This window comes from Elephantulus edwardii, unplaced genomic scaffold, assembly GCF_000299155.1.
Source record: "Elephantulus edwardii isolate Elephantulus edwardi_28Jun2011 unplaced genomic scaffold, EleEdw1.0 scaffold00121, whole genome shotgun sequence".
Taxonomy (NCBI): domain Eukaryota; kingdom Metazoa; phylum Chordata; class Mammalia; order Macroscelidea; family Macroscelididae; genus Elephantulus; species Elephantulus edwardii.
In genome coordinates this window covers 1,524,882-1,552,597 of record NW_006399871.1, presented here as the reverse complement: position 1 = coordinate 1,552,597, position 27,716 = coordinate 1,524,882, and the positions used below count along the sequence as shown (strand labels likewise).

Genomic DNA, 27,716 nt, shown 5'->3' with positions numbered 1-27,716 from the left:
GTGTTGCAAATAAAGAGTCTGTTCCCAGTCTTGAGCCCCTGGGACACTTGCCTGCCCTTGGAAAGAAACAGGACCAAGATTCCATTTCCCAAGAGTCAGGCAGGTGAAGGTTAGAAGCAGATTAATCTGATTCAGAAGAAGAAAAAGACTTGTGAATTTTCTTGCACCTGAATTCATAGACATCTTGGGGTTTTTTTACCTACCCCACTCCCCAAATTTTCAGCAATAATAATTGAAATTAGCTAGCTGAAACCTAAGGTAATGAGAAAATGAAATATGTGCTTTCCCTGAACAATCTTCTAATTAAAGAAGCTGTAAGTCTAAATTGAGCCAGGAGACTTGACATTTATCTGACTGAAGTCCAAGATACACAGTTCCTGCTCCTTAGGGGACGCTGATAATGTCAACATAGCTTTAAGCAGCAAGTCCTACCTTTCATCAGGAGACAAAACAGTCCCTTACTGTGGTCCTAGGACTTGGATTTAATAGGCTGAAAACATACTCTGGTCTCTGGGATCAGATGTGACCCTGATGGCTACCACAGACACCCAGCATGAAACCCCAGGGTTGTTTCTGCCTCTCCATTACTCAGGCCCCAATTTGAAGAGGAAGTGGCCCCCGATGGATGGCCTTGGCATTTGAACTTGGCCTGGTGGACTGTGACTGGGCAGGTCCTTCCCATGAGGGATACTGAGGAAGTTCAGATCCCACAGGATGACAAACTCCAAGACACTGATCTAGAATTGGGAAAGCAATTCCTGTCAAGACCAGATGGTCAATTAAGTTAGACCAGGGGAGAGCTTAGGAAGTGAGAAGCTGCAGCAGGCAAAGCATGTTCCAGGAGCTCCCCCCCAAGTGCCCCTGTTGGTCCCCCTTCCCCACCCCTGCTGTTGTTCAGGAGGCTGATGTGAGTGCACTCACACTAGGTTCTCATCCCTGGTCCCTGGGAAGCCATGAGAGGAGATGGAAGAAAGGTTATGTTTATTCTTCAGACTCTTTGGCTGGCTCTCTCTCTCTATCCAGGATTATTCCTTCTCTTGGGGCTGGCCCTCTCTGCAAGACTCTTTTTTTCTGGATCTGAGAGTCCCACACCCTTCCTTCCTAATTGCCTGGGGTCTGGTGTGATCACTTGTCTCCTATTAGCCTAGGAGACTAACTATCCCTGAGCTGCACACCCCCCCCCCAACCCTTATTCTTTAGGAAGCAGACCATCGTGAGTTGTTTTGGGTATTCAGACTTTTCATTGTTGACACCCTGGCTACTGTGTACTGTCCCCTCATAGTCTCCAGGGCTGGAAGTGTTGGAAGACTTGTGGGGCCCTACACCCCTCATACTCAGTGAAAATATGTTCTGGCCACTCTGAGTCATTCTACCATCACTTCTTTTTTGTTCTCTTTGGCCAGGGATGCAGGCAGATCCCAGCTACTTCTTGCACTACTTCCTTCATCAGATGAGGCCTCCTATCTACTCTTTAGACCTTGGTCTTTGAAGCTGATTGTGGGCTGGGCCATGGTCTTTTGTAGGTCAAGGAATAGGAACTTGAGGTCTATTGTCAGAAAAACTCAAGGCTGACTTTGTGGGCTCTCAGAGCCCTCTTTCCATGGCCACTCACTCTGCCTGTGCCATCACCCTTTCTATGTCAGCTGGAAAGGACAGGGACATGGAAGCAAGCCCATTACAAACCCATTTCTACCTATGTAGGGAGAGGATGACATTTCAGAGAAGAGGGACAAGACCTCATGTCTGATTCTGGGTTGGCTGATTTCAGGATTTGATATATCTGTAAAAGGGCTGAAGATGATGTTCTGGGTCTGAGAGAAGTAGGAAATGGCTCAGTTACTGTAGTTGAACCTAAAGCTGCCTCATCCCTGGAGGCTGGAGTTGGTTGCATGGCAGTATTCTTGGATACTTTCACTCCTACATGGCTCATATAGGCCTTGATCATGCCCATAGAAGCTGTTTTTGTGATATAACAACATAAGGCAGAAGGGTAAAGTCCTCCCAAACTCTGGATGGTGGGAAGGGCACAGACATAGTTTATAAGTTTAGAACAATAGAAAATAGATGTTGTAAGGTCTGTAGATTAGCAAGTTATGATATTGTTGTTCTGCAAACTAAGGGTTTATGATGGTATAAAACACTGGGAAATTACTTAAAGCACAGGATACAAGGAAACCTGATAACCATCTTCCTCGACCATACCCTGCAAACATAAAGCAAAGGATGTCTGACAACCATCACAGGAAGGGAGATCATAAAACAAATACCTTATCTCACTCCCAGACCTTTCCCACACACTCCTTTCTCTTTATCCACTCCCCAGCCTTATTGGTCTCTGGGGCCCTTCACTCTTGAATCTTTCTAGACATCCCTTTCCCTTACCTACTTCCTTTAACCACCTCCTTAAAAAGCCTGACCTGATCCTAAGATGCTGTAAAATGGAGGGGGGGGGGATATGTTCTTGTTTTTTCTTTTGAAAGCATGTTAGTCAGCTAATTTATGCCTCATGCCCTAATATCCTTCTTTAGATAGCCAATTTCGGATTTGCTCATCCTTATCAAATCAGTACCCTGAGGGAATAGGCATGTCCCTTTTGCTGAAGAATCCTCTGTTCAACTTGGCAACCTTGAGCATTTGCATCCACAAGCAAAGTCCAGTCCAGAGCAAACCATCAGGTTGCAGCAATTGACCCTAGCTCAAAGTGTGGATCATCTTATCTTCTGGTTGGGTTCTGGAGAAAATGGGTTTTAGAGAAATAAGACTCCTCATTTGCTTTCAGATCACTGGCCTATGAATAAAATGCATTTAAAAGAGTCAGTCTTTATTCAATCGGCTTGTAGTGACAGGCAGTCAAATGCCATCCTTTTTCAGTTAGATGCCCACCTCTGTTCTTAGAACTTTAGGCACTCAACTGAGGGTTCCAGAGAACTCAGGCCAGGAGGATCCACCTGGAAGGTCTTGAAAAAATAGAATCTGAGAAAGGATACTTCAGAATGGGGGGCAGTGTCTTCATATGTGGTTTGAATAGTTGGAAAATTGTGCTGACCCAACTGGGAGGCCTGTGGTTTGCCTATGTGTGGGGAAGGAATATCATTCTGTCATTCAATTTTTTGTTGTTGTTGTGTGCTGTTGAATCGTATCTGGCACAAGAGGAGATTGCCCCTCCCTCCAGAGAAGCATCTGGTGGGTTTAAACCATGCGCCTTTGGGATTGCAATGCAGCCACTAGGCCACCAGAAATCCTTCCGTCATTCATTCTTTAATAAGACTTATACCTCAACATTCCAAACTTGGAAGGTATAAAAAAATGAAATGGAATGTACAAAGATTGACATTCTACAAATTAGCAAGCTGAAATCAACTGCCATTGGCCACTTTGAATCAGGCACTCATATGATCTGAGAATGAAAAAAATGAAGAAGAATGATGTTGCACTTTTAGTAAAAAAGATTATTCCAAGATTATTCTGAAGTACAGTTCTGTGAGTGATAGGATACATACATGTCCATACATATACATGGAAGACCTGTTAATGTAACTGTTACTCAAATATATGCACCAATAGCTAAAGCCAAAGATGAGGAAATTGAGGAATTCTACCAATTTTTGCAGTCTGAAATTGACCAAACATGTAGCTAAGATGCATTAATAGTAATTGATGATTGGAATGCAAAAATTGGAAACAAAGCAGAGGAATGGTAGTTGGAAATTATGTACTTGGTGCAGAAATGAGGCTGGGAACTTAATAGTGAGTTTTGAACATAGACAGAGAATGTGCACATGGACTTCAACTGATGAACTACACAGGAATCAGATTGACTACATCTGTGGAAGGAATCATTGGAAAAGCTCAGTACCAGCAGTCAAAATCAGGCTAGGTGCTGACTGTGGAACAGACCATCAGTTGCTCATGTGCAAGTTCAAATTGAAGTTAAAGAAAATGAAAACAAGTCCTCATGAACCAAAGTACAACCTCTGGCATACCTGAATGAAAAGCAAAACAAAACAACCAACAACAACCCAAAACACTTCAAAGGTATGATTAACTCAAGCCTTGGCATTTTCAGTTACCTCATATGCTTGTGAAAGCTGGATAATGAATAAGGACAAAGAAGAATTATAATGTTCATAAAGAATATTGAGTTTATCATGCCATCAAAAGAACAATAAAAAAATTAAAGAACATTCAAAACTTGTCTTGGAATAAGTGCAACTGAAATACTCCTGAGAAGCCATGGTAGTGAGACTTTGTCCTAATGTACTTAGGGTATGTTATTAGGAGAAGTCAATATTTAAAGAAATTCATCATGCTTGATAAAGTTGAGAGTGAGAGAAAAGAGGGGGAAAATACACTTAACAAAGGAATTGACAGAGTAACTATAACAAAGGAGTCAAGGACAGAAACAATTGTGAACTTCATAGGACTGGGCAGTGTTTCATTCTGTTGTACACTGAATTGCTCTGAGGGGACACCGTGGCACCTGTTAATACCTAACATCATATTCTAAGGAGATAGCAGTGAAACAGTAGAAAGAGATCCTGGTCTCTGTGAATTTTCATTCAGGTGGAGGAAGTCAGGACAGAAAGAATCTAGATCTAGATTTCTGAAAAAGAAATCTGGCACTTGTCAAATTGTGTAACCATACTGCCAGACATGTGAAAGGTCATATCTTCTGTATCTATTGACCAAGCTGTTAACATCATTTGCCACATACTGTAGACCATAGGGACATCTTCTGAAACTAGAGCACCCAGGCAAGGGGTAAACTTTCCAAACAGGGTATGTCACTATGAAAGACCCTTGGAGAGAATTTCAGAGAGTCAAAACACAGGAGATTCCTAGAAGACTGAGCAGATGTTGTTAGGTGAACCCTCTGTGGTAGACCATGTCCCACCCAAGAACTCCCATAAACTTATGATCTCTGCAAAGGATGAGTATGTCTGGTCCTCTACAACTAACTGTAGCCCTAAGCAGAGGCATCCTCCTGAGCTTGACCTTTGCCTGTCACAATGGATTTCTCAAGAGTACACAAAACTCCAGATTATTTCCTCCATCCTTATACTATCTGTCAAGCATGCCTTGGTCTCTGTTCTTTTTAGTTCAACAGTATTTACATTACCGTGTTCCAGTGACAGGGCTTGACAGAAAAATACAGAAAACAGTCTTTGCCTTCAAGGCATTCCCTGACCTAAGAGCAGCCAATGGGAAGTGTGAGAGAATCAAGCAAATGCAGGGAATAAATTGGGTAGCTAGAAGACTCACTTGGCTACTAGAAGACCAAAAACTATAGAGTAGGGGGATGATGTCAGGAAGATTAGGAAGCTTCATACTGGTAAAGGGGAAATGTGCAGCTGGGATCCTCCATCAGGCTGGATGCTGGCAGAAACTTACCATATTTCAGGCACAGCCCCAGGGCCAGGATTAACCGGTAGGTGCATGCTTACTCAGGAACAGTGTTACATCTTCCAAAGAAGAGAAAAGAAAAAAAATGTTTCTCTTCTGTTATTTTGGGGCTAATCTGAGGAAAGAATCACAAGAGGCCAACTTGAGGTTGCTTAGTGACAAGTGGAGGTTGTGACTGCACAATGCTGATTGTTCAGCCCGTTGTCTCTTTATGCTTGCTGCTCTGTTTCCACTTTAGGAGACAAATCTGTTCCTTGGCATTAACAATCCAGAGAGCCCTTATATATAGAAACATGCAAGGCTTTCCAGTGCAATCTGATGGACCTGCAGCCAATGAAATATTTAAAAACATTTTAGAGATGAATCCTGCATTTTTAAAACTATGCAACTCTACTGTCAAAGATGTAAATTTAGAAAGTATTCCATGGAATCAGAAGTGTTCAAGGGGTTGGTGGCTTTTAAGATTGCTACTTAAGAAAAAGGCTCTTCTAACTACTCTCTTAGGAATTTGTGCTGACTGCGAATGCTAATTAATCATGACAGAAAATCATTAGAAAGGCCTGACTGAGGGAGGAGAACATGACAAAGGGGTGGTGACTAAAGAGGAGCACACAATGGTTTGACATCATGGTTCCATTTAAAACTATTCCAAGACACCCATCAACAAACGAATGGATAGTGAAGCTCTGGTATATTCACACAATGGAATACTACGCTGCATTGAAAAACAAGGAACTCATGCAGTATTATTTAAAATGGGTGGCCCTGGAGGACATTATGCTGAGTGAAATATCTCAGCCACAAAAGGACAAATACTGCATAGTGCCACTGTCATAGAACAGGACTGACATCAGGGTTGGGGTGAGACTGAGAAAAATTGGATAAATCATTGAAACAGATTAGGGAGAGAACAGTTTAAAAGCGATATATGATTGGGTATTATGGTTATGACAAGAGTCCAAAATGAAGGTTGCACAGTGGAGTGTACTTGGGGCACGGGGAGGGAGGGGATTGTATACCAATGAAGGAATTTTTCTTTTACTTTTCAAAGAGAAGAGCGAATTAGTAGGGAGGGGTGGGCAGGGAGAAAAATGCAACAATGAATGAATGAAAATCCAAAATCTCTGTAAATGTTCATTAAAATTAATAAACTAAGATAAAAAAAATTATTCTAAGGCAAGTCATTATACCTTTTTCTCTACAAAGTCTATCCTAATGCAGTTTATCCTGGGAAAACCCTCCAACATGTTCCCATTGAAACTGGAAAGTTCACTGCATCATTTATATAGGGGGGAAACCAGGAGCAATAAAGACAATGAAGAAAATGAGCTGCAGGTATGCAATGATGCACACTGCATTGCATACTGCATTTACTATGAATCGGTTACAAAACTTGAATCTATAAACAAACCTTGACAATATTGAATTTAAAAATTAAAGTTGTATCAGAATATACAGTCACCATTTATAAAATGATACAAACCTACAAAAACAATGCTGTATGATTTTTTATGACTAAAACCAAGAACTAACAATATAAAGCATTTGTAGGAATAATAAACATCATACTCAGGATAAGAATCAACTGGAGATGAGAATAAGGGAAAGAATATCATAGTGGAGTTTCAACTCTATCTGTAATTTTATTTTTGCTTTTTATTCTGTTACAAAAGGTATGTAGCAAATATTTCCACAAAAGCTGTACCGTTTAAAGGTCCTACTCACAGGAACTAGGATTCCAGTTTCTTTATGTCCTAACCATCATTTGTTCTTTCCTATTTCAGATCATATTGTTGTTGATAGGGGCCATCAAGTCAATTATGACTCATAGTGACCCAATGAACAACAGATCTGAACCTCGTCCCATCCGACACCATCCTTACAATTTCTGATATATTCAAGCCCATTACTATAGTCACTGTGTCAGTCCATCTTGTTGAGAGTCTTCCTCTCTTTGCCTGATCCTGACTGTTCTCAGCATGCCATCCTTTTCCAGAAACTAGCCCCTCCTGACAACATGCCAAAAGTATATGAGACTGAGTGACACTATTCTTGCTTCTGTGGAGCATCTTGGGTGCATTTTCTCCAGGACAGATTTATTTGTTCTTTTGGCAATCCATTGGATATTCAATACTCTTCTCCACCATGATAGTTAAAAGGTATCAGCTTGGAGCTCTGGTGGCCTAGTGGCAAGAAGCTGCACTGCAATCCCAGAGGTGCATAGCTCAAATCCACCAGATGCTCTGCTGGAGAAGGAGGGACAATCTCCTCCTGTACCAGTCAGATCTGATTTGATGTTACACACACAAAAAAATAATAAATTTTTTTTTAAAAAAAGGTATCAATTTTTTTTCTGTCATCCTTTTTCACTGTCCAACTTTCAAATACACAGTAAGTAAATGAAGAGATAAATTTTTGTTGTTGTTGTTGGTTACACTTTAATACATCAGATGGGCTTTGGGGGACAGTGGGGCACATTCAGTCCTTCTTGGCAGCCGCCTTCCTCATGGCGGCCAGGACATTGCTGAGTTCTCGCTTCCTCTTGGCGCGGATGTGTGTCCCCACCCTTTTCTTGATGAACTTGAGGGCCCGCTTGTCCTTGGAGACTTTGAGCAGCTCCATGGCGCGTCGCTCGTAGGGCGCGAAGCCACACACCTCCCAGATCATGTCCCGCACGAACTTGGTGTGCTTGGTGAGGCGCCCGCGGCGGCGGCTGTGCCTCGGCTGGCTCACGTTCTTGGTGACTTTGTGGCCCTTGTTGAGGCCCACGGCCATAGGGTAGCGCACTGCCATGGCTGCTGCACGTCGATGGCTGCCGCGGTGGAAGCGAAGAGATAATTTTTACTCATTATAACCTTATGTGACAGAGTAGAGCTGCCCCACAGATTTTTCTAGGCTGTAATTTTTGTGTTCATTGGGAAGAATGGGAATCCCAGAACACGGAATTGTGCTTATGCGAAACCTATACATAGGCCAATAAATAGGTGTCTGAACAGAAAAAGAGAACACTGAGTGGTTTCAAATCAGGAGAGAGTGTGTGTGTGTGTGTGTGTGTGAGAGAGAGAGAGAGAGAGAGAGAGAGGATTTGTATCCTTTCTCCATACCTATTCTTTTTATATCCTGAGAAGATTCATTCGAGAAACTGGACTATATAAAGAAGATTGTGGCATCACGATTGAAAGAAGACTCATCAACAGCCTATGTTATACAGATGACACAATCTGGCTTGTAGAAAGTGAAGAAAATTTGAAGCACTTGCTGCGAAATTTCAGGCTACAGCCTTCAATATGGATTACATTTCAACATCAAGAAAACAAAAATCATCATCACTGGATCATTACACAAACATCATCATCAACATCATTATTATCATTATTATTATGACAGAAAAGGAAAAGATTGAAGTTGTTAATGATTTCATTTTACTTGGATCCACACTCAGCATCCAAAATAAGAAATAGTCAAGAAATCATAGGGAGCTGGGGTGGCCTAGCGGCAAGAAGCTGCACTGCAATCCCAGAGATGCTGGTTTGAATCCACCACATGCTCTGCTCAAGGAGGAGAAACAATCTCCTCTTGTACCAATTAGATCCGATTTGACGGCACACACACAAAATAATAATTTTTTAAAAAAATTATTATTAATGTCAATGAAAATTTACAGAGATTTGGATTTCCATTCATTCAATGTTGCAGTTTTCTCCTCTCCCAACCTTCCCCCTCAGTACACTACCCTCTTGGACAAGTAAAAGAAAAATTCTTTCATTGTTTTACAAACCCTCCCCCAAGTCCGCTCCACTATGTAGCCTTCGCTCTGGACTCCTGTCATGACAAAAAGACCTAATCACATATCTCTTTTAAACAGTTTTCTCCCTCATCTGTTTCAATGTAGTATACATTATTGAACGCATCTTTCTCAGTCTCCCCCCAACCCCGATGTCTGTCCTGTTTTACAACAGTGGCACCAAGCAGTGTCTGTCCTTTTGTGACTGAGATACTTCACTCAGCATAATGTGCTCCAGGATCACCCATTTTGAATAATATTGCACGAGTTTCTTGTTTTTTAGTGCAGTGTAGTCTTTCATTGTGTGAATATACCACAGCTTCTCCTCTATCCATTCGTTTGTTGATGGGCACTTAGGTTGTTCCCAATTCCTTGCTATTGTGAACAAAGCTGCAATAAACATGGGTATGCATATATCTGCTTGGATGTCAGTTATGGTCTCTGTAGGGTATATTCCCAGTAGTGGAATTTCTGGGTCAAATGGTATCTCTATTTGCAACTTTTTGAGAAAGCACCATACTGCCTTCCATAGTGGCTGAACCATTTTACACTCCCACCAATAGTGAATAAGGGTTCCAGTTTCTCCACAACCTCGCCAGCATTTGTTGCTTGCTGTTCTGTTAAATTTTGCTATTCTTACTGGGTTGAGATTATATCTCATAGTTGTTTTAAAAAATAATAAAATAAGTTTATTAAAAAAAGAAATAGTCAAGAAGTCAAAAGGCTTGTTGAATTGGAAAATTTGCTATAAAGGACCTCTCTAAAGTGTTGAAAAGCAACGATGTCACTTTAAAGACTACTGTGCCTCTTATCCAAGCCATGGTATTTTCAGTTGCTTTTTTATGCCTCTATAAGTTAGACACTGGTTAAGAATGATAGAAGAACTGATGCCTTTGAATTTTGGTGTTTGAGAAGAGTTCTGAATATCCTATGGACTGCCAAAAGAAAAAAAAAATAATGTTAGAAGACGTGCAACCAGGGTTCTCCTAAGAGGCAAGGTTGGTGAAACTTCATCTCCCATATGGAGATGACCTTCTTGACGCTCCCATGATGTCAGGAGGGGTCAGTCCTTGGAAAAAGACATCATGCTGAGAAAGAGGAAGATCCTCTACAAGACAGATCGACACAGTGACTGTAATAATGGATCCAAGCATGGTAGAGATAGGGAGGATGGCACAGGATGAAGCAAGGTTCAAGACCTGTTGTTCATAGGGTGTTTATGAATCGTAGGTGACTTGATGGCATCTAACAATAATAATGACAATTTTTATGGAGTGTATTACCAGCTTTTTCTTTCTCAAAGCTACTGGATGAGATAAAACTCTCAGTTGTCAGGTAGTAATCCCACTACTGTGGAGCTGAATCTGACTATAGTGACTCTCCATCAGGTTTCTGAGGTTTACTCTCTGTGGGAGGAGACTGCCCATCTTTCTCCCATAAAGTGGTGGCTTCAAACTATCCACCTGTTGGTTAGAAGCTGGACATGTTAAGCACAACAAACTACTTGTGTTTCCCAGGGACCTATAGTCATCCTCACCCCACTACTGTTGGGTAACACCTGATTTACAGTGACCCTACAGAATAAACTTACTGCAGAAGGTCAAGGACTGCAGCCTTCAGAAGGTCAAGGACTTCAGCCTTCAGTATGATTTGAAACTCAATATCAAGAAAACAAAGATTCTCACCACTGGGCCAATTGGACAGCATCATGATGGATGGTGAAGAGGTTGAGATTGTAAACAGTTCTAGTGTAGCTCCACAATCAACAATCTTGGCACCAGCAGCCAGGAAATTAAAAGACATATTGCACTGGGAAAGTACTCCAAAGTACTGAAGAGCAATGATGTCAGTCTGGAGACTAAGGTGTGCCTGATACAGGCCATGGTCTTTGCAATCACTTGCTATGTGTCAAAGAGCTGGACAATGACTAGGGATGATAGAAGGAGAATTGATGCGTTTGAGCTGTGGTGTTGGAGAAGTGTACTGAATATATCATGGACTGCTAAGAAAACAAACAGGAGAGGGTAAAACCAGGCTGCTCCTTGGAGGCAAGGTTTCTGAAGCTTCATCTGACATACTTTGGACATGTTGCAAGGAGGGACCAATCCTTGGAGAAGGATGTCATACTTGGGGGAGTAGAGGGACAGTGCAGAAGAGGAAGATCCTCGATGAGATGGATTGATTTGGTGACTGGTGAAATGGGGGTAGGTGTGTCAGATTGGCACAGGATAGAGCAGGGTTTAGTGCTGTTTTACATATGGTCGCTATGACTTGCAGGTGACTTGATGGCACATAACAACAACAACAGAATAAACTAGAGCTGCCTCTCAGGGTTTTCAAAGCTGTACATAGTTAAAGAAGCAGACTGCCACATCTTTCTCCTGTGTAGTGGCTGGTGGATTAGAGACTGCTGTTAGCAGCCAAATGCTTTAACCACCGCACCACCATGGCTCTGTGGTGATCATCCTTGAAAACTCAAATTCACTTTTGTTGTCTGGAATCCACTCATAGTTTACCCTTTGACTGGGTTTTGAGACTGTAAATTGCACAGGAGGAGACTGTCCATCTTTATCCCTCAGAGCCACTGGTAAATTCAAAACCACCAAAGAAACATGGCCTTTGAGTTAGGAGTTCTCAATCCCTGTCAATTATTCCACCAGCACTTCTACGGGTGGACTATTCCAAGTTTTGAATTTCATTGTGGTTTTCTTTGTACATAATTTTAAAAGCATTTTATTTAGGTATACATGTTTACCTGTGTATGTTGTTGTTGTTGTTAAGTGCCGTCGAGCCGCAGGCAACTCATAGCGACCCTATGAAGGAGAGTCCTTGATGCTTGGGTGCCTTTCATCCTCTCTCCAGGTTCATAGGTACCTGTGTATACAATCATGAAATATCACCACAGTCAACCTGTTAAACATATCCATCTAACCTATCCATCACCCCCAAATTTCACTGGATTCTTTTTTTCCTCATTAATTTATTTTATTTTATATTGATTTGCTTTCAAAGTTCATATACATTGTATTTCACACTATTCTTCATTCACATTGTGTTTCATACACTCATTTCCATGCATTATGCTTCATAAAATTAATCACCATTGGAACTTACCCATCATTATCCTGTCTTTTCAGGTCCCCACCAGATCCTTCCCATTTCCTTCACCCCCTCTTCTCCACCCACCAAATTTTAATCATTCTCTGTCTGCCTTTGGTAACCACTGACTCATTTCTCTCACTATATATTAGTATTTTTAGAATTTCATAGAAATGTAATCATATGATGATCTTTTGTTAATTGGTTTCTTTCACTTAGCAGAATTTTTGTTTTATCCATGTCATATCAATCATTCATTTTTTTATTGCTGAGATATATTGTATTTGAGTATATCATATTATGCCTCCTGATCTTTTGAATCCTCACATAAGACTGCTGCCTCCACTACTGCATAGCATCTGCACTGGCCAAAACAAAATAAAATTTCAGGTTCTGAGGAAATAATCTGACTCATCATGATCCCATATGTATCAGAATAGAAAGGCTTCATAGAATTCTCAATAGCTGAGTTTTTCCAAAATAGATAGCCTGACGTTTCTTCCAAGGTGCTTCTGGGTGATACCGAACCTCCAATCTTTCTTTTAGCCACCCAAGAACTCTCTTTCTGTCATGTTAATTCTCACCTCTTATCCTCTTTATCATTAACATTAAAAATAATTTTATTGTGTTTACAGGGAACATTTACATAGCAGTTAAGATTTGCATTCAGTAATTTCTACACAAATTGTTCAGTAACATTAATGACATTCTTAGTAAGTTGTGAGTCACTGTTTCCATTCTGGTTGTTCTGTATCTACCTACCCTGACCTTTTACATTCTTTAATTCCCTTACATTCTTATCTTTGTTTTGAAGTAACTGTTTAGTCTCAAATAGGTGATTTTTTTTTAAAAAAAGAGCACAATGCTTATAGTCTTTATTTTGTAAGTTAGTCTGTGATTTAGCTAAAAGGTGGTGTTAGGAACAAGTTTCTTTCAACGTTTAAAAATTATCAGGCCAATAGTTTCTGTCCTCCAGTATCAACTAGTCCAGTTAAGTCTATGTCTTGGAGAAGATGAAGCCTTGGAGGCAAATCATAAAGCTTCGTCTCACATTTTTTGGGCATATTGCTAAGAGTGGCTATTCCTTGCAGAAGGACAGCATGCTTGGAAAGGCGGAAGGTTGCAGCCACATGGACAGACACAGTGACTGTTGCAATGGATCCAAATGTGTCAGGAAGTGTGGAGATGGCACAGGATAGGACAGAGTTCAGATCTGTTGCTCAGGTCGGTATAGGTCATACTCAACTCTTTGACACATCTAACAACAATAACAACAACAATGACCTAGTAGAGAGCTCTGGTTGCCTAGTAGTGAAAAGCTGTGCAGCAATCCCAGAGACATGCAGTTCAAATCTACCAGCTTCTCAGTGGGATGGACAATCTCCTCCCAAGCAATTCACTGCCTTTGAAAATCTGCCAGAGTCAGCTATGGGTTGGTTCTGACCTGACGGCACACAACAACAACAAATACCTAGTGTTAAGAAGTTGAGCTGCACTCCCAAAAGCACATGGTTCGAATGCACTAGCTGAGCGGTGGAATCCTGGTGGGCAGTCTCCTCTTGTGTGTCTTTGAAAAAACTCACTAGTTTCAGCTTTAAGTCAGTTGTGACCCGATGGCACCTAACAACAACTACCTATATATAAATCTCCACATGCACATCAATTTTTTTTAGTTGTTGCTATTGATTCAAACTTATATTTTGCCATAGAAATTATTATAAGATCCTCAAAACAACCATGAGATATCATCTCACCCCAGTAAGAATAGCAAAATTTAACAGAACAGCAAACAACGAATGCTGGCGAGATTGTGGAGAAACTGGAACCCTTATTCACTATTGGTGGGAGTGTAAAATGGTGCAGCCACTATGGAAGGAAGTATGGTGCTTTCTCAAAAAGTTGCAAATAGAGGTACCATTTGACCCAGCAATTCCACTACTGGGAATGTACCCCAAAGGGACCATAACTGACATCCAAGCAGATATATACACACTCATATTTATTGCGGCTTTGTTCACAATCACAAGGAGTTGGAAACAACCTAAGTGCCCATCAGAGAAGCTGTGGTATATTCACACAATGGAAGACTACTACGCTGCTTTGAAAAACAAGGAACTCACGTAATATTATTGCTGAGTGAAATATCTCATTCACAAAAGGACAAATACTGCACAGTGCCACTGTTGTAAAACAGGACTGACATCGGGGTTGAGGAGAGACTGAGAAAGATGGGATAAATTATGTATACTGCATTGAAACAGATGAGGGAGAGAATTGTTTAAAAGGTATATGTTGTTGTTGTTGTTAAGTGCTGTCGAGTCGCAGGCGACTCATAGCGATCCTATGAAGGAGAGTCCTTGACGCTTCGGTGCCTTTCATCCTCTCTCCAGGTTCATAGGGTTTCCGGAGGCAAGCTATTATGGAAGTGGATGCCACTCCTCCTTCCACGCTTGTTCAATCGGGGAGCTCCACCTCACTCTCAGTCGGCATTGGGTAGCCAACCACTAACGCATTTGACACATCAGTGTCACAGTCAGTGTTCAGCCTCACAGCAACAACCACAAGCGACCGCGGGAAGGCAACTTGTACACCAGGGCTATACGACCTAGAGGAATGTCAGCCCACCAACACCGAGAAAGAGAACGAAGAGTACATAGTGGAGTGGACTTGGGGGAAAGGCCTGTATACCAATGAAAGAATTTTTCTTTTACTTTTCAAAGAGAAGACCAAACTGGAGGGGGGTTTGGGCAGGGAGAAAAGTGCAACTATCAGTGAATGGAAATCCAAAATATCTAAATTTTCATTAAAATTTAATAATAATAAAGAAATTCTTAAAAGATCCTTTTCCCTGTGTACCTTTCAGGAACATTGTTTACCTTTTCAAAGTTGTTCACACTTTACTCTCATTACCTTTCCCACCCCCAAACATAATAAATGTCTACTATCTAGAGAGTAAATTCTCCTCTCTTATACCTGTCAATAAACTATGAATCTTAACTTCCGTACATTTGGTCTGTTCATGTCATTTCATAAAACAGAGCATACAATTATTTGTCTTTTTGTGATTGACTTATTTTTTTCAATGTAATGACCTCCAGATTCATCCATGTTCCAAAATGTTTGGGGGACTTAATTTCTTTTTAACTTAGGTGTACTATCCCACTGTATGTATGAACCACATTTTAACATTTATTCACTGATACACATTTAGGTTGTTTCCATCTTTTTACTGCTATGAATAGTGCTGCAGGTCATCACTGACGTAGGTTATCTCCCTGTCCTCTTTGAAGCACATCCAGGTGGCTTCCTGACCATCACTGTCTCCATCAATCCCTTACCCCTTCCCTGTTCTCGCTCCTTTGCTTTTTCCTCACTTTCAATTCTTTATATACCCGAGTCCTAGAGTTCGATCTCTTTTCCCACCTATTTTTTAAAAAAATCATCTCTAACTAGCAGAGACAGAAAAGTAAACAAACCTTCCCGCCCGTGCACTCCCATCCTCACCTCCACTTTGCTCCTGGCACTGGACAGACCAGGAACCTCAGACATTTGTCTCCTCTCTCCCCCCAGGTCTCCGTCCCTCTACAGCTCCAGCACCCTTAGGCCCGAGTGCTTCGCCTAGACTATTATTCTGGCCACTCAGGGCCCCACCATGCGCTGACTTCTGGCCCCCTGGCTCTCCCACAGCCTGCTCCCACAGGTGGCAGGCAGCGGTGGCCTGGAGTTCAGACCTCCTCATCTCCCCATTGCGCACTTTGCGCACACAGTGGGGCGGATGTCAGGTCTGTGAGAGTGAGCGTCAGGTGGGCTGTGGGTGGTAGGCTGAGTGTGAGGGTATGCGGTGGGTGTAGGTGAGTAGACAGGGGATCTGTGGCTCTGTGCCTCATGGGGTGATTTGTGACAGGACACAGGCCACAGCCCAACCACGCTGGGCTCTGAGGTGGCTGGAGCTGTTAAAATCGTTAAATCCGTTAGTTAGCCTCTTGCGTTGGGGCTGTGTTTCCGGCGGGCGGGCGGGCCTCAGGGCGTAATGAAGTTCCTATTGGCCAGAGCGGGTTGGGGGCAGGACTGCGCATGCGTACTTCAGCACAGTGCGACCATGTGGCCTGGAGGCCGTGCCAGGGTGGCCTCGCGTCTGTGGGATGTCAGAAAGCTGAGGTGGGGGATCAAAGAGGAGATCGGAGGGATGGGCATCCGAGAGGGATGGGGGTCCGAGACTCGAGGCGGCCACTGGGGACAGGGTGGTGGTTCAGGATTTCCGGGAGCCTCGTGAAGGGCGTGGTGGCGTTCTCATAGTCTTAGAGACTTCAGCTAGTCCTCTGAGTCCGTTTCGTTCTCTGTAGAGAGGCCGCTCTGCCTTTTGAAGGAGCTTTGGCTTCAGGTTTTATTCTTGAAGGGTAATTTCCTTTATGAGAGTCCCTGGAGATTGCAAGTTTCCACCACGGGTCCTCTCCTGGGAGAGGAGGGAAAGCCACTTGGGTCAAGCTTTCTGGGCAGAGGATGGGGGGGACCCTCCAAAGCCCGCCGGCATTTGTCCCTTGAGTCTTGTTATGGGAGAGGCCACGAGCGTGATTTCGTTTGGGAAGCGAAGCGTGTCTCCAGGCGGAGGCTGAGGATGGAGCTGTGGTTGGGGCGCCCAGGGACGGGAGGCTGGACACCTTATGCCTCTGTGACCGAATCGAGGGGCACCTGGTGGACCTCACATTGCTGCTGCCTCTGGTTTCATAGAGTGGAAAACCTTTTGAGAGTATCAGTTAGGTTCTGGAAGGTGGGGTAGTTATTCTAGAGTCTAAGGCCAGGTTCTGGTGGCCCAGTGGTCAGAAACTGCACTGCAAGGCCGGAGGCACGTGGTTCGAATCCACCCGCTGCTCCCCGGGAGTCAGATGGGCAACCTCGTGCGATTACCAGTCTCTGAAAAGCCGCTGGCAGCTCAGCTATGAGTCGGTTCTGACTCATTATATTCAACAACAACAAGGCCAGGCTGTAAGGCTTGCTCCCTCTGTCCGTATAAACTGAAGTAGAAGATAATAGAGGATGGAAAAGAATGGCTTTGAAGAATATTTCGACCGAGGAACATAGGTAGAATTATCTAGCTTCTAACTCTAGAGCCTAGAAGGAGGAATGTGTTAGTCTGAGGAGAGAAAGTTGGACTCAAGCATGAAAGTCAGAAATCCTGTATTTACATACTTTTATTAAAGTATATAATATCTCTGTGCGGATCTAGGGACTTGAAATAAAAGAACTGAATAGGAATCATTTATTTACCTTGTGGGAATCTATGTTCTTGGGGAGCTCTGGGGGGCAGGTAGTTCAAATCCACCAGCTAGTTCCTCTGGTGAAAGATGAGCCATCCCCTCCTATGTGATTTATAGTTTCAGATAACCCGCTGGAGATCAACTATGAGTCTGTTCTGACTTGACAACACATAACAACAACAAAAACAATAGTAAGGGAGTGTTTAGCTCCAATTTTCTAATTTGTATTAAAAACATTTAAAATTTTTCGTGTACCAGTGATGTGCCAGGCATTACTTTTTTAAAAAAAATTTAGTGTGTCTGTGTGTCTTTGTGTCTGTGTGTGTCCCATCAAATCGCATCTGACTGGTACGGGAGGAAATTGTCCCTCCTCCTCCAGCAGAGCATCTGGTGGATTTGAACCGTTTACCTCTGCATTGCAGTGCCAGACACTATTTAGGGGTCCTAGGAATACTACCTAGAACAAAGATTACCATTCTCAAAGAGCTTAACATTTCTAGAAGATGTGTGTGTGGTGGGGGATGGAGGGTAGATGCTGAAAAAGATACTATTAATGTATGTTCGATTCTCTGTGAAGAAAAACAGCATGAAGGAATGGATGCTAATAATACCTGAAAGAGAGGAAGTAATTTCTTCTATGATATCTGGGGGAGGAATGCACTAAGTATTTTTTTGTTGTTATTGTTTTGTGCCATCGAGTCAACTCCAACTCATAGCAGTACAACAGCTCTGAACCCTGCTCTATCCTGAGCCAATTTCATCATCTCCAACACACCTACTCCCATTACCCCAGTCGCTGAGTCAGTCCATTTCATCCAGGGTGCTGTCCTCTCTTGTGCTGTTTCTCCACCCTTCCCACCATGATGTCCCTCTCCAAGAACTCGTCCCTCCTTGCAACATGTCCAAAGTATCAAGTAAATTATGACTTAAAACAACCCTGTGACAACAGATCTGAACCCTGGCCTATACTGGACTATCCTCCTCATCTCCGATACTCTTAAGCTCCTTGCTGCAATCACTGTGTCACTCCATCTTGTGGCAGATCTTCTTCTCTTATGGTGACCTTCTTCTACCTTTCCAAGCATAATGTCTCTTTCCAAGAAATAGCCTCTCCTAGCAACATGCCCAAAATATGTGAGACAAAATTTCACCATTCTTGCCTCCAAAGAGTATTCTGGATGCACTTTTTCCAAGACGTAATTGGTTTTTTGACAGTCCATGGGATATTCATTGCTCTTCTCCAACACCACAAAGCCATCAATCAATAATTCTTCTGTCATCCTTATCCTGTCCTCTTTTATGCATCCAGCTCTCAGATGTGTAGTAGGTGAGTGAAAACATTGTGGCTTGAATCACGTGCACCTTGTTCTTCAAACTGACATCATTGATCTTCAGTAATTTGAAGAGATCCTTGAAAATGGATTTGACTGATTAAGACTGTCTCTGACTGCTGCCACCAAGTTTGTTGATTGTGGATCCAAGTAAAGTTTAATTGTTGACCTGCCTCCAGAGGTGTAGGGTCCTGAGGCTGTGGTGTATCCAGCAAAAGAAAGCACCTGTAAGGAGCTATATAAGGGAGATGGAAGGATGTGTATAGAAAAGAGAGGCATGTCTGAGAAGGAGACTACAGATGATCTCATAGATAATTTTAAAAACTCTAGCTTTAATTTAGAGTAGAGTCAAAGCCAGTGGAGGGTTTCAGCTAAGTGGTAATATGATCTGATTTATGTTTTGAGTCAGTTTGAGAGCTTCATAAAGAATTGACTAAAGTATAATAAGAGTAGAAACAAGAGGACAGTTAAGACAGTTGAGAAAGATAAGCTGGTGGGGTCAATGGAGCACAATTGTCAGATTTAACAAGAATATAGAAAAAAAAGAATATAGGATGCCCAGTTAAATTTGAATTTTAATTAAATTTTTTTGTATAAATATGTCCCATAAAATATTTGAGAAACTGAAATTTAACTGACATTCTTTGTCTCACAACCCTATAAGTGGAGAGAGTGAGAAAAGGGTATTTTAAGGAATTACTACTGTACTTGCTTATAGATTGAATACAAGAGTATACAAAAAGGTACAGAACCAGATGAAATTAAACTGATATCAGAATAATATCAAAAGAGTAAACAAAAAGGAAATCAAGGTGAACGCCTCAATTTTATTTTGTTTTGAACATTTGTTCAATATTTGTTGTTTATAAATATTATTATTAAAGATCATAAACATTTGTTGAATATTTGTTGTTTGAGTGAAAGTTTACAGAGCAGATTTATATCCTATTCTGCAATTCATACACAAGTGGTTTTGTAACATAAGTTGCAATTCCTTCAATTTAATTAGCACCCTTCCTGTCTTGTTTCTGGGTTTCCCTGTTCTTTCCTTTTCTTTGCTGCCTTTTCAAGTTTGTTTTGAGGAATATGCTATCCTTTTGGTGTCATATGGCTGGTTGTTCAGAGGAGTACATCCCTTATTGGTGTCATTGTTCACTTTATAGGCTGTTTGGCTGGAAGTTTATCTTTGAGTGTAGGTTCAGTTTCAAATTTGATAAGTATCTTAAGGGTCAGGCTCAGGCTCCACCAGTTTAGATCAGACCAGTAAGTCTGGCTTTTCTTATTGTTTTGAATTTTGTTACATATTTTTCCCCCTCTGTCTAAGACCTTCTGTTGTTATCAGAGTAGTCAGTAGCTGGGCATCATCTAGTCCTTCTCTCTCAGGTTGTTTAGACTGTGGTTTATATGGTCCATTAAATCTATGGACTACTTGTTTCACTGAGTCTGATTTTCTTCACTTTTCTTTGCCGGAGGCAGAAAGATATTAATCGTTGCTTTTTTAGATGGACTTTAGCAAGCTTTTTTAAAAAAATTTTTTAAAATTTATTTTTATTTTATTATTTTTGTGTGTGTGTACCGTCAAATCAGATCTGACTGGTACAGGAGGAGATTGTCCCTCCTTCCCTGGCAGAGCATCTGGTGGATTTGAACCGTTTGCCTCTGGGATTGTAGTTGCAGTTTAGCAAGCTTTTAAGATCCTATTTGCTACTCACTACAGTTAACCATTGTATTTTCTATAAACTGGTGGCTAAGTCTAGATGCTTGATTACATTAAGGATTTTTGTAGTTGATTGCCTTCGAGTTGAGCATAACTCATAATGTCCCTATGAACAAAAGGCCTGAAGCCCTTCTACAACTATTGACATTTATCAAAGTTCATAGGGTTTCCGGAGGCATGTTATTTAGGAAGTGAATGCATTACATTAAGATATTTTTTACAAGAATACTTCCAGAATGTTCTGTTATTCTTACAAATTGAAAAGGTACTGGGACAGGATGCATACTTGATGCACTCCTTTCTTGATTTTGAACCACACAGTGCTTCCTTGCTCTGTTCTGAGGACTGCTTCTTTGTCCAAGTATAGGTTTCATATAAGCACCATCAAGTGTTCTGATATTCCCATTTTCCTCGAGGTTAGCCACAGTTTATTGTGATACACACAATCAAATACCTTTGCATCGTCAATGAAACACAGATAGCCATTCTTCTGGTACTCTCTGCTTTCTGTTAAGATCCATCTGACATTGGCAATAATGTCCCTACTGCCATGATCTCTTATAAACCCAGCCTGTATGTCTGTTAGTTCTCTATCAAAGCACTGTTTAACTCTTTTCTGTATAATCTTCAGCAGGATTTTGCTAGTGTGTGTTGTTAGTGGTATTATTGTTCTGTAATTTCCACACTCTGTTGGGTCACCTTTTTTTGGAATGGTAATAAATATGTATTCTTCCAATCAGTTGGCCAAGTAGTTGTCCTCCAGATTTCTTGGTACAACTTGGTGAGCACATGGAGGGCAGCATCTGTTTGCTGAAATACATCAGTTGGTATTCTGTCAATTCCTGGGGATTTATTTTTTTGTCAGGTCCTTCAGAGCAGCCAGTTATATCCCCAAAGGGATAGAAATATGAAAATAACTCTTGAACTGTGGAGTGGACCTAACATATTTTAGGTGTAATATAAAATGTGTCAGAGATGTTGAGAGTGGCACAAGATAGTGCAGTATTCAGATCTGTTGTTCACGGGATAGCTACAAGTTGTCCTTAACTCATTGCTGCAGCAACTGCGTCAGCCTGTCTCCTTGAGGGCCTTCCTCTTCTTCACTGACCCACAGCTTTACCAAGCATGATGTTCTCTTCAGAGATTAGTCTCTCCTGATAGCATGTTCAGAGTACCTAAGACAAAGTCTCACCATCTTTGCTTTTAAGGAGCGTTCTGACTATACATGTTCCAAGACAAGTTGCTTTATTTTTAATTTTTTAAATGATTTTAATGAAAGTTTACAAGAAGGTTGGGTTTTCATTCATTCATTGTTGTACAGTTTCCTCCCTTCCCTCTCCCTTCCCCTTCCTCCACTCCAATTGCACCTCTTGTTCCAGATTATTGTCATATATATAATGCCTAAACATGCATTTTTTCAGACTGATTTTTTTATTCAGTAATTCATAGACATTTTATTGTATAGTATTAATGACACTGATTAATGTAATTAAAATGTTTAATCAATCTCTTTTTGTATATTGTGTTTCTCTCTCCCCAACTTTATTAATATTTACTCCTTTTTCCTCCCTTCCTATCCCTGCTACCCATCAAAGATTTATTCTGTGCGTAAACCGTTCCTTACCTTTTTATAACAGTGGTCTTATACCATAATCAATATAACTTTATAAGACTGCTTCTGTGTATAAATCTTTCCTTAGTTTTTTTGTAATAATGGTTTTATACCATAACTGTCCTTTTGTGACTAGCTTACATCATTCAGCATAATTTGTTCTAGAGCCACTCATGTTGTGCAGTATTCTACAAATTCTTGATCTTCCCCCTCCCTTTTTTTTGGTATACTGTTGAATCTGATCTGACTGGCATAGGAGATTACCCCTCCTTCTCCAGCAAAGCATCTGGTAGATTCGAACCGCACGCCTTTGGGATTGCAGCACAGCTTTTTGCCACTAGGCCACCAGAGATCCCCTCTTGATCAGAGTGTGTGTGTGTGTGTGTGTGTGTGTGTACTGTCAAATCAGATCTGACTGGTACAGGAGGATATTGTCCCTCCTTCTCCAGCAGAGCATCTGGTGGATTTGAACTGTGCACCTCTGGGATTGCAGTGCAGCTTCTTGCCACTAGGCCACCAGAGCTCCCCTTGATCATTTTTAAATGATACATTTATTTAGCCATTCATCCACTGATGGACACTTGGGTTGTTTCCAGCTCTTTGCTATTATAAATATTGTGACAGTAAACATGATTGTGAGTATGTTAGTTTGTGTTGCAGCTCTTATTTCTTTGAGATATATAACTAACAGTAGGTTGCTAGGTCAAACGATAATTTTAGTCCCAAATTTCTGTGGACGCACCAAGCTTCTTTCTATAGTTGTTGTACCATTTTACATTGCCACTAGCAGTGTGTGAAAACTCCAGTCTCTCAACTCTTAAGAGCATTTGTTACTTCTTGTCTCATTGCTATTATTGTCAAGGTGAGATGATAGATCATTATTTTAATTTGCATCTCTCTAATCAAAGATAGTAAGCATTTCTTTATGTGTTTATTGGCTGTCTGAATGTCTTCCTTGAGGAAATGAGTGTCTGTCCATATTGTAATTGAGTTGTCTTGTCTTTTCTTGTTTTCTATAAATTTTAAAGATTAGTGTTTTAAAAATTTATTATTTTATAGAGAAGTTTTTTTACAAACTTGACATAACAAAATTCCCCCCCCCTCCCCAGTCTGTAGGTTCTATTTACAACCAGGAATGCTTTTTAGAGGAACAACCAAGGTGCTCCCTTGAGCCAAGGATGGTGAAACTAATCTCATACTTTGGCTATGTTGCCAGGAGTGTCCTTAGAAAAAGACATCATGCTAGGAAAGGTGGTAGAGGGTTAGAGAAAAAGAGGAAGGCCTTCAACAAGAATGGACTAACATAGTGATTATAACAATGGGCTCTAGTATATCCTAGATTGTGAGCCTGGCATAGGATAGACTTGATGGCATCTAACAACAAAACAGGTTCTCTTTTTATTCTTTTGGAGAAGTCTTTTTATGTACATAATTTAGCGTTTTAGAAGATTCCAGTAATCTAATTTACCTTCTGTTGATTGTGCATTTTCAGTTATATTGGATAGGGGGTTTTTTATACCATTAATCAGGGCTCCTAAGTTTGCCCCTAGTTTTCATTTAATGAGCTTTATAGTTTTAGATTTTGTATCTAAAATCCTTAATCTTTTTTTAGTTTGTTTTTTTATATTGTGTGACATCAGTCTTGTTCAGTTTTCTGCAAATCGCTGTCCAAAGTTTGCTAGTACCATTTATTAAAGAAACTGTCTTTTCCCCACTTAATGGATTTCGTCTCTTTGTCAAAGATCAGTTCTTCATAGGTTGATGAATTTCTTTTTTCTGGGTCCTCAATTCTATTTATGGATCTGTTCTGTTGCTGTAAGTTACCAGCTCTTTTGATTACTATGGTTGTATATAGTAGGTTTTGAGATTAAGAAATACAAGACCTTTTGTTTTTCTTCTTCAGTATTGCATATTCTGGGTCTCTTTGCTTCCATGTGAAATTGCTGATTACCTTTTCCATCTCTTTGGGAAATGATCCAAATTAAATTGCATTGTATTTTAGATAGTTTTTGGTAATATTTCATTTTCATGATGTTAAGTCTTTTGATCCATGAGCGTAGTATATTTTTCTATTTATGTAGCTTTGTTTGGGTTTCTTGTGGTAGTGTTCTATATTTTTCTTTGTAAAGGTGTTTTGTATCTCTGGTTATATTTATCCGTAAGTGGCTATTATGTTATTTTTGTTGTTATGTGCCATCGAGTTGCTTGCGACTCATAGTAACCCTATGTACAACAGCCCTAAACTCTGCTCTGTCCTGTGCCAATTGCACTGTCTCTCACACTCCCATCCCGATTATCCCAGTCACTGAATCAATCCACCTCATAGAGGGCCTTCCCCTCCTGCGCTGTCCCTCCACCCTCACAAGCATGATGTCCTTCTCCAAGGACCGGTCTCTCCTTGCAAAAAACATTATTTTTCTTACTTGCTTTATAGAGTTCTCTTTGTTACTGAAGAAGAATTCAACTGATTTTTTCATGTTGATCTTGTACTTTTGACACTTTGCTGAATAGTCAATGAGATCGAGTAATTTCTGTAGTGAGTCTCCGGAATTTTCTCTACATGAGGTCATATAATCTGAAAATAGAGATTGTCTTACCTCCTCTTTGCCAATTTGGAATATATATATTTATTTATTTATTGAGGTTCCCCTCCCATTTATTCATAGAAGAAATTATATTGGAAGCTTTTTCTTTTTGTGCACCATAGAGTCAGAACTGCCCCATAGCTGATCCTCTGGAGAACTTCCAGAGGGTGTTAATCGATTGGGAGGAGATTGCCCATCCTTCTCCACAGAGCAGCTGCCAGATTGTAGCTTTGTGATTGCAGCTAACTTCTTACCAATAGGCCACCAGAGCTCCTGGATGCCTTGTATTTCCTTTTTTTTTTATCTTATTGCTTTGGCTAGGACTTCCAATACAATATTAGCTAAGAGTGATGATAAAGGGAAACCTTGTCTAGTTCTCATTCACTAGGAGAATGCCTTCAGTCTTTTTCCATTCAGAGTAATGTTGACCATTGGTTTCGTATATATGCCTTTAATTATGCTGAGGAATTTCTCTTCAATGCCTATATTTTAAACATTTTTATCAGGAAATTGTTTTGAATTTTGTAAAATGCCCTCTCTGCTTCAGTTAAGAAGATCATGTGATTCTTTGTTTTATTGATGTGGTAATTGGTACTGTTTTTTTCTGGTGTTGACCTGTCCTTGCTTACCTGGTTTGAATCCCACTTGATCATGATGAATAATTTTTAAAAATAGGGTACTGGGTTCTATTAGCTAAGATTTTGTTGAGAATCTTTGTCTCCTCAAATGCCCTTAGAAATCTGCTTAGCTCTTTTCTCATTTCTTCTTCTGTTTTAGCCATTATATCTACATTTAAGAGCAAGATTCCGTGTATTCTCTTAAATATTTTTTGTTATTTTATTTTTTCCTGGTTTTTTAGTGACCTTTGCTTTCCTTTTGTTTAGCATCATGATCAGACATTTAGAAGTCAACAATATGTCAAATCCACCAGATGCTCTGCCGGGAAAGGAAGGACAATCTCCTCCTGTACCAGTCAGATCCAATTTGACGGTACACACACACACACACACACACACACACAAGAAATAATAAAATAATAATTTTTAAAAATTAAAAAAAAGTCAGCAATATGAGTGCAAAAATTGCATTATTGAAATTCTTTGGTTTTGGAACAGAAATGAAAATAACCTGTTACACGATTATTTAGTCCATATACAGTTCTCAGCTTTTTTTGCCTGTACATACATATATTAACTGAAATATGTCTTCTGTGTAGCAGATAGTAATCCCTGCCACCACTGTGCTTGGCTGAATTCTCAGATCTCTTTTAACCTGTAGCTTTCCCATTACTTCTCTGTTTCTCATCTCTTGCTAAGCTTTGTTTCCCAAAAGTGATTAAAACCTTCTGTCATTTCTGCCATTAATTTATGTCATAACAAAAAACATTCTGTCATAACTAATACTTCTGCTTGAATTCCATAGTTAATGGTTCATAGTTTGACAAAGTATTGACTTAACACTACAGAAAGTTTCCTTTCATCATGGGTCCACAATTGGAAGATTGAATTTTGTAAAAGCCAAAATTTCTGTAGCTTCCAGTGCCTCAAAAATTACTTTCCTCATTATCAAGTCTGTTATAACCATGCCCAATCCCTCCATATCCACCACCATGATGGCTGGCATCAAAATCACTTTGCCCATTTGGTTCTTCCACAACCAGAAGCTGCCATTCTCATCAAAGTCACCTCAACAGCTACCACCAAAGTTTCCAGGAACCACTTTGCCCTCTTTGGCTGAGTCAGTCACTGGCTGTTTCTTGCTTTGGGTAGGTCTTTTTTCATAGTTGTGGCTATTCACAGTATGGTTATTCTGAATGATTTTATCTAGAAAATCATGGTCATCAAAAGTTACAGAAGTTCAAATTCACCAGATGCTCCGCTGGAGAAGGAGGAGCAATCTTCTCCTGTGCCAGTCAGATCCTATTCAGTGGCACACAACAAGTAAAAAAAAAGTTACAGAAACCAAGCCTGCCTATCTTACTACTGCCTTGGTCAGTCATGATTTTAGACACTTCAATTTTTTCTGCATTATTGAAAAACAATGTCTTAGATGTTAATTCTTCACTATCTTCTTTAATACTAATAAGGGGATTTTTTTTAATTGTTAAGTGAGTACCTAGTTTTTGAGAATCTTCTTGTAACAGCTTTCTTTGGTTCCATAACACTTCCATAACCTTATGTGACCTTCATGATTACAACGCCTCCTTTCTGTACAGTAGAGTAACAAACCTAAAGCCTTTGGAGTACTGGTTGCTTGGAACTTTATTACTTCACTGTCCAATGCCCCTCATTGCTCAAAAAAATCCTTAGATTTTCTTCTCTTCTTTCAGAGCTCAAAACATTGATGAAGATTTTCTGCATTTCTTCCTCAGTGACCTCCTCAGACAGAAACACCATTTTGCAAGTATAATACCCTTGATATCTTAAGTTTTAGTGTTTAATTAGTCAAATCTGTTTTTTATATGATATCTACCTTCAAGCAGAATATACTCAAAGTCATATTCTGGCAGTCATGAAGTTGTTTTAATTTTCTTACACTTTAACTTGAATTTACATATTAACAATGGCTGGTCTATTTTACAGTTGACATCTGGCCATATTCTGACTAATGATACTGAGCTTTCCATCCTTTCTTTCCACAAACTTAGTTGATTTAATTCTTTTGCATTCCATCTGGTGAAGTCCATGTTTAACATCATTGATAGTACTGAAAAAAGTGTTATCAATGAATAAGCCATTGCTCTTGAAAAATCTGTGTGATCTCCAGATTAATTTCTATCACTAAGACCATAGTTTCCAACTGCTGATGCTTCTTTGTTCACAGCTTTCATATTCCACTCATTACTAATTATCAGTGCATCTTGATGACATGCTTGATTGATTTCAGACTGCAGAAGCTGGTAAAAATCATCAGTTTCTTTATCTTTGGGA

At 40.5% G+C, this 27,716-nt stretch overlaps 1 pseudogene; it reads right to left on the bottom strand.

Annotated features, from left to right (window-relative positions):
* Positions 1 to 7,881: 7,881 nt before the first annotated feature.
* On the bottom strand, positions 7,882 to 8,196 carry LOC102848704 (annotated as a pseudogene).
* Between the last annotated feature and the right edge of the window lie 19,520 nt (positions 8,197 to 27,716).